The following is a 9919-nucleotide window of genomic DNA, read 5'->3' as shown; positions in this document are numbered from 1 at the left end:
TCTCCGTGACGACGACTACGGGATTGGACGCTGGCGGTTTGGCGTCGTCTCGGTTCATTGGCTGAACCGTTAAAGAGGAGCTGAAACGGAAGCTGGATATGAGAAATGACGTATTCATGAGTTAAATCTTTCCTGGAGAGTTATTTTAGGGAGGGGACGTCAAACTCCACTGTGTGAGAGCATCGTGATTGGACGGGAGCACAAGATTGACAGACTGACAGACACGCCCACTGGTACACAATGACTGTACTGTAAAATTGTGTTTTTGTTTTGTTTTCTGGGAAGTGAATGGAATGAAAAAAGCTTTGGTGTGAAAATACACAAGTATTAGACTTTTATGGAATATATACTTTAAGGCGTGTTCCTATGGCTGTGAAGAATAGACTGAATTAAGGAGAAATTTCACCTTGGTGTTGAGCTCTTCTTTTCATGAACTGCTGGTTCTCCATCCTCCCTTTACCTGGGAGTCAGGTGTGTCCACCCGCCCTTTACCTGGGAGTCAGGTGTGTTCACCCTCCTTTTACCTGGGAGTCAGGTGTGTTCACCCTCCCTTTACCTGGGAGTCAGGTGTGTTCACCCTCCCTTTACCTGGGAGTCAGGTGTGTTCACCCTCCTTTTACCTGGGAGTCAGGTGTGTTCACCCTCCCTTTACCTGGGAGTCAGGTGTGTTCACCCTCCCTTTACCTGGGAGTCAGGTGTGTTCACCCTCCCTTTACCTGGGAGTCAGGTGTGTTCACCCTCCCTTTATCTGGGAGTCAGGTGTGTTCACCCGCCCTTTACCTGGGAGTCAGGTGTGTTCACCCTCCCTTTACCTGGGAGTCAGGTGTGTTCACCCTCCCTTTACCTGGGAGTCAGGTGTGTTCACCCTCCCTTTACCTGGGAGTCAGGTGTGTTCACCCTCCCTTTACCTGGGAGTCAGGTGTGTTCACCCTCCCTTTACCTGGGAGTCAGGTGTGTTCACCCTCCCTTTATCTGGGAGTCAGGTGTGTTCACCCGCCCTTTACCTGGGAGTCAGGTGTGAAGACAGTCTGACCAATCAGTAGCACTAATCGTTCAGCTAGTTACCTGGTTGGGATGAACCTGGGCCAGATTTGGATTTGAGGGCCAGATTAGACTGCAGGGTCTGCTCAGGGTGTCAGATGTGAATCTACACATTCATAAGATCAGCAGAAGTGTCTCCAGACACTGGATCCAGGAGAAAGCCGTGGATAGATGGATAACTGAAACACTTTCTGAAAGGTTGGGGTTTTTTGGGGGGTTTTTTAACTGTTGCAGTCAACCATGGATGTTTCTGTGAGCTCCTGCTGTCAGCACTTTAGCCTGTGTGTTTATAGCGCTGCAGGTGTTACTGTAGCATTCTGGGATGCTGGAGGCCTCTGCCCTTAGTGTGTTTTACTTTCACTGCGGCAAGGTAAAAAAAAAGAAAAGTAAAAAAAACATTTTTCACTGTGGTGGATCTATAACTTATTCGCTTGGTCCCTCATCGGGAACTCGCCTGATTCGCTCAGCAATGCATCAGCCTGTGGGCAGGGCCGCTTGGGTGTTTAAAAAAAAGCGTCATGCTGGCATGTTTTCTCCTGAAATGGCAAATGGATAATCAAGAAGGTTAGTACGTGTTAATTGGCTCTTAGGTTTGATTGGGTTTTTAGTGGGTGGATCAATTTTATCATAAAAAATGTATTTTAGAGGTGAAGTTCTGACTTTAAATGGGTTTTTCAGGAATCTGCCCATTTGGGATTCAAACCTGCAACCTTCTCAATTCAACCTTTGACCTTTCCCCATTCAATCAATCAAACAAACTTTATTCACAAAGCACAATTCATGTAATGAAATTTATATTATATATAAAAAGTTGATACTATATTGATACTATGAGGAACGTGTTTAACATAAAATCAGATAAAGTACAGGACGTGAAACGTTATTCTCATTTGAGAGGGACAGAAACACAGGGAGCACACAAAGAGAGGTGGGTTAATAAGTAAATAAAACGGCTGTAATACGCAGGATAATGGAATAAAAGCAGCCTTTTACGACGATAACGAACAACGTCGACAGTTTGCTGGAGGACCCGGCGTTAGCGTCTCTTAATGGATGAATGAAAACTTGTCTGCGCGTTTCTCCCTTTCCGTAGAGTCTGTCTCAGACGCTGACTGTAAGGCAGTGCCCACTGAACGCGCTGAACGCGCTGAACGCGCTGAACACGCTGAACTCTCTGAACGCGCTGAACGCGCTGAACGCGCTGAACGCCCTGAACGCGCTGAACTCTCTGAACGCGCTGAACGCCCTGAACGCGCTGAACGCCCTGAACGCCCTGAACGCGCTGAACCTGAACGCGCTGAACGCCCTGAACGCGCTGAACGCCCTGAACGCCCTGAACGCCCTGAACGCCCTGAACGCCCTGAACGCCCTGAACGCGCTGAACGCGCTGAACGCGCTGAACGCTCTGAACGCGCTGAACGCCCTGAACGCCCTGAACGCCCTGAACGCGCTGAACGCGCTGAACGCTCTGAACGCGCTGAACGCTCTGAACGCGCTGAACGCCCTGAACGCCCTGAACGCGCTGAACGCGCTGAACGCAGTAAACTCTCTGAGTGCAGTAAACTCTCTGAGTGCAGAGTAACTGTCCGGAGAGCGGGGGAGCGCGGTTCAGGCGAAAGCGCTTCGCGGATCCGGGCGGTTCTGCAGGCCTGCGGCCTGGGCCCGAGGCGGTCGTGATTGACGACACGCAGAACGCCGTTCCTCACGCACCGCGCCTCCACAGCCTAAATCATCCCTCAGCAGGGATTACACATGTCTCATTAAGAGCAATTAACGGCTCGTTACCATTCAGAGGCTGTCACTGAGGGGGTTTGGACACCTATACCTGCAGTGGGGGGTGGGGGTTTGGACACCTATACCTGCAGTGGGGGGTGGGGGTTTGGACACCTATACCTGCAGTGGGGGGTGGTGGGGGTTTGGACACCTATACCTGCGGTGGGGGGTGGTGGGGGTTTGGACACCTATACCTGCAGTGGGGGGTGGTGGGGGTTTGGACACCTGTACCTGCAGTGGGGGGTGGGGGTTTGGACACCTATACCTGCAGTGGGGGGTGGGGGTTTGGACACCTGTACCTGCAGTGGGGGGTGGGGGGGGTTTGGACACCTATACCTGCAGTGGGGGGTGGTGGGGGTTTGGACACCTATACCTGCAGTGGGGGGTGGGGGGGATCGCAGTGGAGAGACGGGGCCTCTGAACTGGCTCTGACCACGCTCCCCTGCGTTTCTCTGTGACCTTCTCCGTCTGTCACCTGACATTCTCACCTGAGGGAGGGAGAGAGGGAGGGAGAATATGGAGTGAGAGATGGAGTGAGTGAGAGAGAGAGAGATTATTAATGCATTCTATGCCTGCTTTATTTTAATCTTTGTATTGTTATTACGTTTATTGTTTTTGTTAATTTTATGATTGCTTATAAAGCTTTATGGCAATATGTATTGAAAAATATGTCATGCCAATAAACCATTTTGAAATTGAATTGAGAGAGAGAGAGAGGGAGAGAGAGAGACAGAGACAGAGAGACAGAGAGAGGGAGAGGGACAGAGAGACAGAGAGTGAGAGGGAGAGGGAGAGACAGACAGACAGACAGGGAGAGACAGAGAGAGAGAGGGACAGAGAGAGGGAGAGAGAGACAGAGAGAGAAAGAGAGAGGGAGAGGGAGACAGAGAGAAAGAGAAAGAGAGGGAGACATAGAGAGGGAGAGGGACAGAGAGAAAGAGAGCGGGAGAGGGACAGAGAGAAAGAGAGAGGGAGAGGGAGACAGAGAGGGAGAGGGACAGGGACAGAGAGAGGGAGAGGGACAGAGAGAAAGAGAGAGGGAGAGAGAGACAGAGAGAGGGAGAGAGAGAGGGAGAGAGAGACAGAGAGAGGGAGAGGGAGAGAGACAGACAGGGAGAGGGAGAGGGAGACAGAGAGAGGGACAGAGGGACAGAGAGACAGGGAGACAGAGAGGGGAGGGAGAGGGAGAGGGAGACAGAGAAAGAGAAAGAGAGAGGGAGAGGGACAGAGACAGAGAGAGACAGAGAGAGGGAGAGAGAGACAGAGAGGGAGAGGGACAGAGAAAGAGAAAGAGAAAGGGAGAGGGAGACAGAGAGAGGGATTCATGATCAGACTGTGTGTTTGCACCCTCAGGCGCTCAGAGGCCTTTGATGTTGTTCTTTATAAAATGAAACATTTAAAAAGACACGTGACGACGAGGTTAGCGGAAGGTGCTGTTTAACGGCGCCATGGTTACCGGCCTGTGTAAAGGCCAGCTCTTTATGCTTTTATTTTCTGTTTTCTGTTTTTGTGGTTCAGTCTGACTCATGGGGTCACGTGACCTTGTGACATCACATATTCTGGCCACTCCTGTTCTCACCGGCAAGTGGAAACCACGTCCCCTCTGTGTGTGTGTGTGTGTGTGAGTGAGAGAGTGAGAGAGTGAGAGAGTGAGAGAGTGAGAGAGTGAGAGAGAGTGAGAGAGTGAGAGAGAGTGGTGTCTGCGTGTGTGTGCCTGTGCCTGTGTTTCTTGTGAGACTACTGGCTCCGAACAGCCGCGAAGGGACGCCCCAAAACCGCCCAAGCCCTGATATTACAGCGATATACCCCCCCAAACACACACACACACACTCACACACCCTCTCACACCCTCTCACACCCTCACACACCCTCTCACACACATACACACACACACCACACACACACACACACACACACACACACACACACACACACCACGTACACACACACACGTACACTCACACACACACATTCTGTACCACAGTCCTAGGGAGTGGGGGGATAGCAGAGCTTGCAAGCTTTGGGTGAATTATTTCATGTAACTGCTCGTTTATTGTTGATTGGCGACAGAACACACCTGGTTTCCATGGCCTAAAATGGCCGCTGAGTGACAGGACCTCACATTACCGAGCCGGTGCAACCCTGTAGGCTGGAGTTTCAGATTCCACCACCGTAAGAAAAGTGCTGAATTCTGTTTTATCTCAAACGTCTTATTTGTTTTAATTAGGGGTGGCTGAATTCTTCCAGGCTTCACAGTCGTTTCCATTTTGCTCTTAACGAACGTCTAAAGAGGAAACGGGTCTTGAGGAGCCAGACGTAGTTTCTAATACTCTGTTTTTCTCCTGCTGGATCTCGTTCACGCTCCTCCGCACCTGTCCCCCGTTTCCTAACGGCCCGAAATGTGTGCTGATCTGCTGCAGAATTACGCGTTCCTGGGAGCTGTTTATTGCCGTGATCAAAGAGAGTGGGATTACGGGCGGGGCGCAGAAATGGGAGTATCGATTTGGGCCTCCCAAGGTGACCGCGGCATTAAATTCGTGAAAAAAGGTGCGACTTGCCCAGTAAATATCTGGCTGAAGAGGCACGGCCAGATCCATGTTTTTAAATATCGGACATGCTCCGAATTTATATCACTCCAACTTAGTCCGGTCCTGTCGCAATTTAGTCCGGTCCTGTCGCAATTTAGTCCGGTCCTGTCGCAACTTAGTCCGGTCCAGTCGCAACTTAGTCCGGTCCAGTCGCAATTTAGTCCGGTCCTGTCGCAACTTAGTCCGGTCCTGTCGCACCTTAGTCCGGTCCTGTCGCAACTTAGTCCGGTCCTGTCGCAACTTAGTCCGGTCCTGTCGCAACTTAGTCCGGTCCTGTCGCACCTTAGTCCGGTCCTGTCGCAACTTAGTCCGGTCCTGTCGCAACTTAGTCCGGTCCTGTCGCACCTTAGTCCGGTCCTATCGCAACTGTGTTCTCTGGTTTCCGTCACTCTTCTCTGGTTTCCATCACGACTTCCCTCGGGTTCCGTCGCGACTTTGCTCAGATTCCGTCATGATTTGCTCCAGTTCTGTCACAGCCGGCTCAGGTTCTGTCACAGCCGGCTCAGGTTCTGTCACAGCCGGCTCAGGTTCTGTCACAGCCGGCTCAGGTTCTGTCACAGCTGGCTCAGGTTCTGTCACAACAGCTCAAATTCCGTTACCCGCCGCTATGCAGGGAAAACAAGACCCGACGTGAGGACTTGCGTTATGAGTGTCACCGTGTGTTTAGTCTCACAATTAACCAGGGACCTGAATCTGGGCTGTCTGGGCTGTGGTCTGGAGGGATGTTGGTTGGTGTTGTGGAGAATCCCTGCTGGCAAAACATCTCAAGCTAGGTTTTGAAACAGCTTGTCGCTGGTTGACCAGTTCAGACCAGCTCCCAGCTCTACATGGTTTGAATAGCTATGTTTTGAAATGGCTGGTAGCTGGTTGGCGAGCATAGCTGGATTTTACAGCAGGCATGTGTGGTGGAAAGGTTGGCTATTTGGGGCTGTACTTGCAGTCCAAAGGGTTGTAGGTTGATGTAGTTGAGATGCGTGGTAGAAATGTGGGTTGCTTGGTTGCTGTTGTTGGACTGTGTTTGTCGATGATAGAGTCTCTGAAATGCCCCAGTGCCCTGGTGAAAATTCTGGGTAAACTCCTATCAGCGGCCCAGAGTAAACCAGAAATCATGCTCCAACAAGATTCTAAATACAGCTGGTTCGAATCCGACCGTCTGACATTTGTCGCATGTCTTCCCCTCTCTCTCGCTCCCATTCTTCCTGTCTCTCTGTGCTGTATACTGTCCAATAAAGCTGAAAAAGGCCTAAAAAATATCTAAAAAAAAAAAAAAAAGATTCTAAATACAGCTAAGATAGAGAGAGAGGGAGAGAGAGAGCCAGCCCACATTCGATGGCAGGATTTGTAGCGTAAAACCATCTTGGAAACTGAGCCGCGGAGCTGGAGCCAGGCTGTTTTTGGACGCGTCTGTCGAGTGCGAGAGCCGGTCAGGAGGAGTGGGAAGTTGCCGGAACGGTTTTAGCGATGCAGAGACCGCCCCTTTATCGAATGCGCGCGCTCTCTCGCCAAGAGCTCTCAGGGAGGTGTAAATTCTCCCTGTCGAGCCGTAATGGCGGCTCTGTTTCACCGCTGATGGCTCAGAGAGGTGTAAATTCTGCCCGTCGAGCCGTAATGGCCGCCCGGTTTCCCCGCTGATGGAGATTAACAGTGGCAGAACGCATTTATGAAATTACCGCCGGCCTCCGGAGGGCCGCGGCTGATCTCCGGGTCCTGTTTTGATAAAATGGAAACCTGACCCGCTGCCTAATGATGAGTTTCCGTTCCCGGAAAAAAAAAAAAGGGTTCGAACGTTGTTTCCGAGATGTTGCAGCCAGTTTGCACTTGAGGCTGCCTGTGCTAACGGGGGGGAGCTGTGTGACTAAACTCAGGATGGAGAGGGAGGGGAACTGGAGTGTGGAGACATTTCTGCCTTTAGCAAATATTTAAAAAAAAATTTTAAGACAACATTTAAAAAGTTTGCCTGTGGCTTAAATTTTACAGCAAGGGAGTGGATCTGAGAGAGACTTCCCTTTGAGCCTGTCAGTCGGTGCTACTGGAGTGGAGTACAGGGGAGGCACGTAAAACACGGAGCGGAATGAATGAGCAAGGGGTAAAATGGAGAACGAGTGCAGTGGCTGCAGGTAAAACGTGGAGTGGAGTTCACAGGTAGCACACAGAACAGGGATTGTCAAATCACGGTCCTCGAGGGCTGAGAACTGCTGGTTCTCCACCCTCCCTTTACCTGGGAGTCAGGTGTGAAGACTGGTCTGGCCAATCAGTAGCACTAGCTGTTCAGCCAATTACCAGGGAGAAAAGAAAACCAGGGCCGGATTTGGATTTAAGGCCCAGATTTGATGATTGCCGACATGGCAGAATGCAGAGTGCATGTAAAACATGGAGTGGCATCACTGTAAAACGGACTGGAGCGAGAGCCGTCAAACTCTGCATTTTTCAGTTTTTGTTGTCAAGGCCATCGTATTTATTTATTTATTTAATTAATTATTAACTTGACGGGGTACTGCACAGGCCCCTATGCTGTCCCGGAGTTATCCGTCAGGCTGAATTTCACCTGTCATCCCTGGGCAGGTAACAGTGAAGAACCAGAACACATGCAGACAACACTGCAGCGATTCAAACGATTCATACAATGTCAAATGTTCCGCAATCATTATACACCGAGGTTCGAAAAGCCTAGCAGCCTTATCCCCAATATTAGCATCTCTTGATCGTTTATGATAAACATTTCTAAAAAATCATCCATATGTCCATACATTTTGTAAATAAATGCAAAATAAAAATGTTGATCTCATTGCCATGTTTCACAAATGATTCGGTTCCAAGTGACCAAGTGAACCGAGTTTGAGCAGTTTGCACCCTGCAGGTTCTCCTTGGCGGTCTCTGGAGTAATCAGTTAAACATGTAACCTCTCTGTAATGTCGTTATGACTCGTTAGCTGCTGTGAGTAATTAAAATTATGTGAATATGGGGGATGTTTATTCATGACACACGGAGCTATTTCTGACTGGGCCTCCGGGGGGGTAAATAATCCCAGTAAACATTAATTGTGTTTAATTAAGAACAATTAACAGCTCGTTACAATTCAGGGATTGTGGTTGTGCGTGGAATAACAATGAACGGATGCAGCGCGGCTGAGTTTGGGAGCCTCTGTGGGGGGGGGGGGGGGGGGGAGAGAGAGGTCTGAAAATGGCTACCTTATTGGGTGACATTAGCTCAGGCGGTGAGGGCAGTCGGAGGGTTGTCGGTACAATCCCCCGCCCTTGGTGTGTCGAAGTGTCCCTGAGCAAGACACCTAAACCCCAAATGCTCCTACGCAGCTCGAGGAACAAACGAGTCCGAGAAATGTGGGGATGAAAAGAGCATGCCTTTGTCATTTCATATTGGTAACAGAACACGAGCTGGTCGGTGCATTGCATGGCAGCTGATCGCCGTTGGTGTGAGTGTGTATATGAATGGGTGAGTTGCATTAATTGTACAGCGCTTTGGATTAAAAAAAAAAGCGCTATATGAATGCAGGCCGTTTACCATTTAGAGAGCGATGAAAGAGGTTAGTGGCATTACTTTTTATGTAGGATACGCTTTTATTCCAAAGCAACGTACAAAAATACAGTGCATATCAAGGTCATAGAACAAACAACTGAACACATCAAATAAGGTACAGTAAAATTCATATATGATTGGTCGTAAGGCCGTAAGGTCTATACTAACTATATAACTGCCATAACGAGACATGTGCTTGCCCGCAGTCACTCCGTGTGAGAGCCGGTGGTACACATCCACCCCTCACGCGAATGAAAAGGTCAGGTGGGTAGGTCGCCCCTGAGCGCGGATCGATGGCGTAATGTGATCTTTCTCCCTCTCATAACGAGCTGAAGACCTGCCGCTGCTCTGTCGGCTGGCGCCATGATTTATCTGTCCGCGCATCTTCCGTCCGCAAGTCACTCCGACTGAGAGCCGCCGCTAAATGAGAGCCACGCTACATAGCTAACTGGTTACATGGCTAACTGGTTACATGGCTAAGTGGCTACATGGCTAACTAATTACATGTCTAACTAATTACATGGCAAAGTGGCCAAATGGCTACATGCCTAGACCGTTAAATGGCTATATGGCTAAATGGCGAAATGCTGAATTATAAATGACGGCGGGAGTATAACGGTCACAGAAACACTTCCTGCCGCACGTGAAGAGGCCTGCTTCCGTTCCGCTGGATTACCGCTGTTAAAGACCCGCACACGTATTTATCCTGTTATCCTGAGTTTTTCACATCGTCCTGGCGCTTCCTGTTTCTGTTCCACGCTGATCTGAGTGAAACAGTTACAATTTCGGTCGAGTTCACGTTTTAGGGTCTAACCGCTATTTTTCAGTGAGTGTTTTGCAAAGCGATTTCCCACGTCACATGACGTGTTTTCCTATAATTCTCGGACGACGTTGCTAAATGTTAGCACAGAGAGCTGACAACAGGAGGCAAAGGGGTTTTGTGGGCGTTTATAGTGAACGCTGATGCGTGTGGGCGAGTAAAA

The 9919-nt window shown here is 49.8% G+C and overlaps 1 protein-coding gene across 1 annotated transcript in view; it reads left to right on the top strand.

Annotated features, from left to right (window-relative positions):
- The window catches only part of dtnbb (dystrobrevin, beta b), a 121048-nt gene that overhangs the window by 75108 nt on the left and 36021 nt on the right, over positions 1-9919 (top strand). The window lies entirely within an intron of this gene.

This window comes from Conger conger, chromosome 5, assembly GCF_963514075.1.
Source record: "Conger conger chromosome 5, fConCon1.1, whole genome shotgun sequence".
NCBI lineage: Eukaryota > Metazoa > Chordata > Actinopteri > Anguilliformes > Congridae > Conger > Conger conger.
This window is presented reverse-complemented; position numbering and strand designations above follow the sequence as displayed.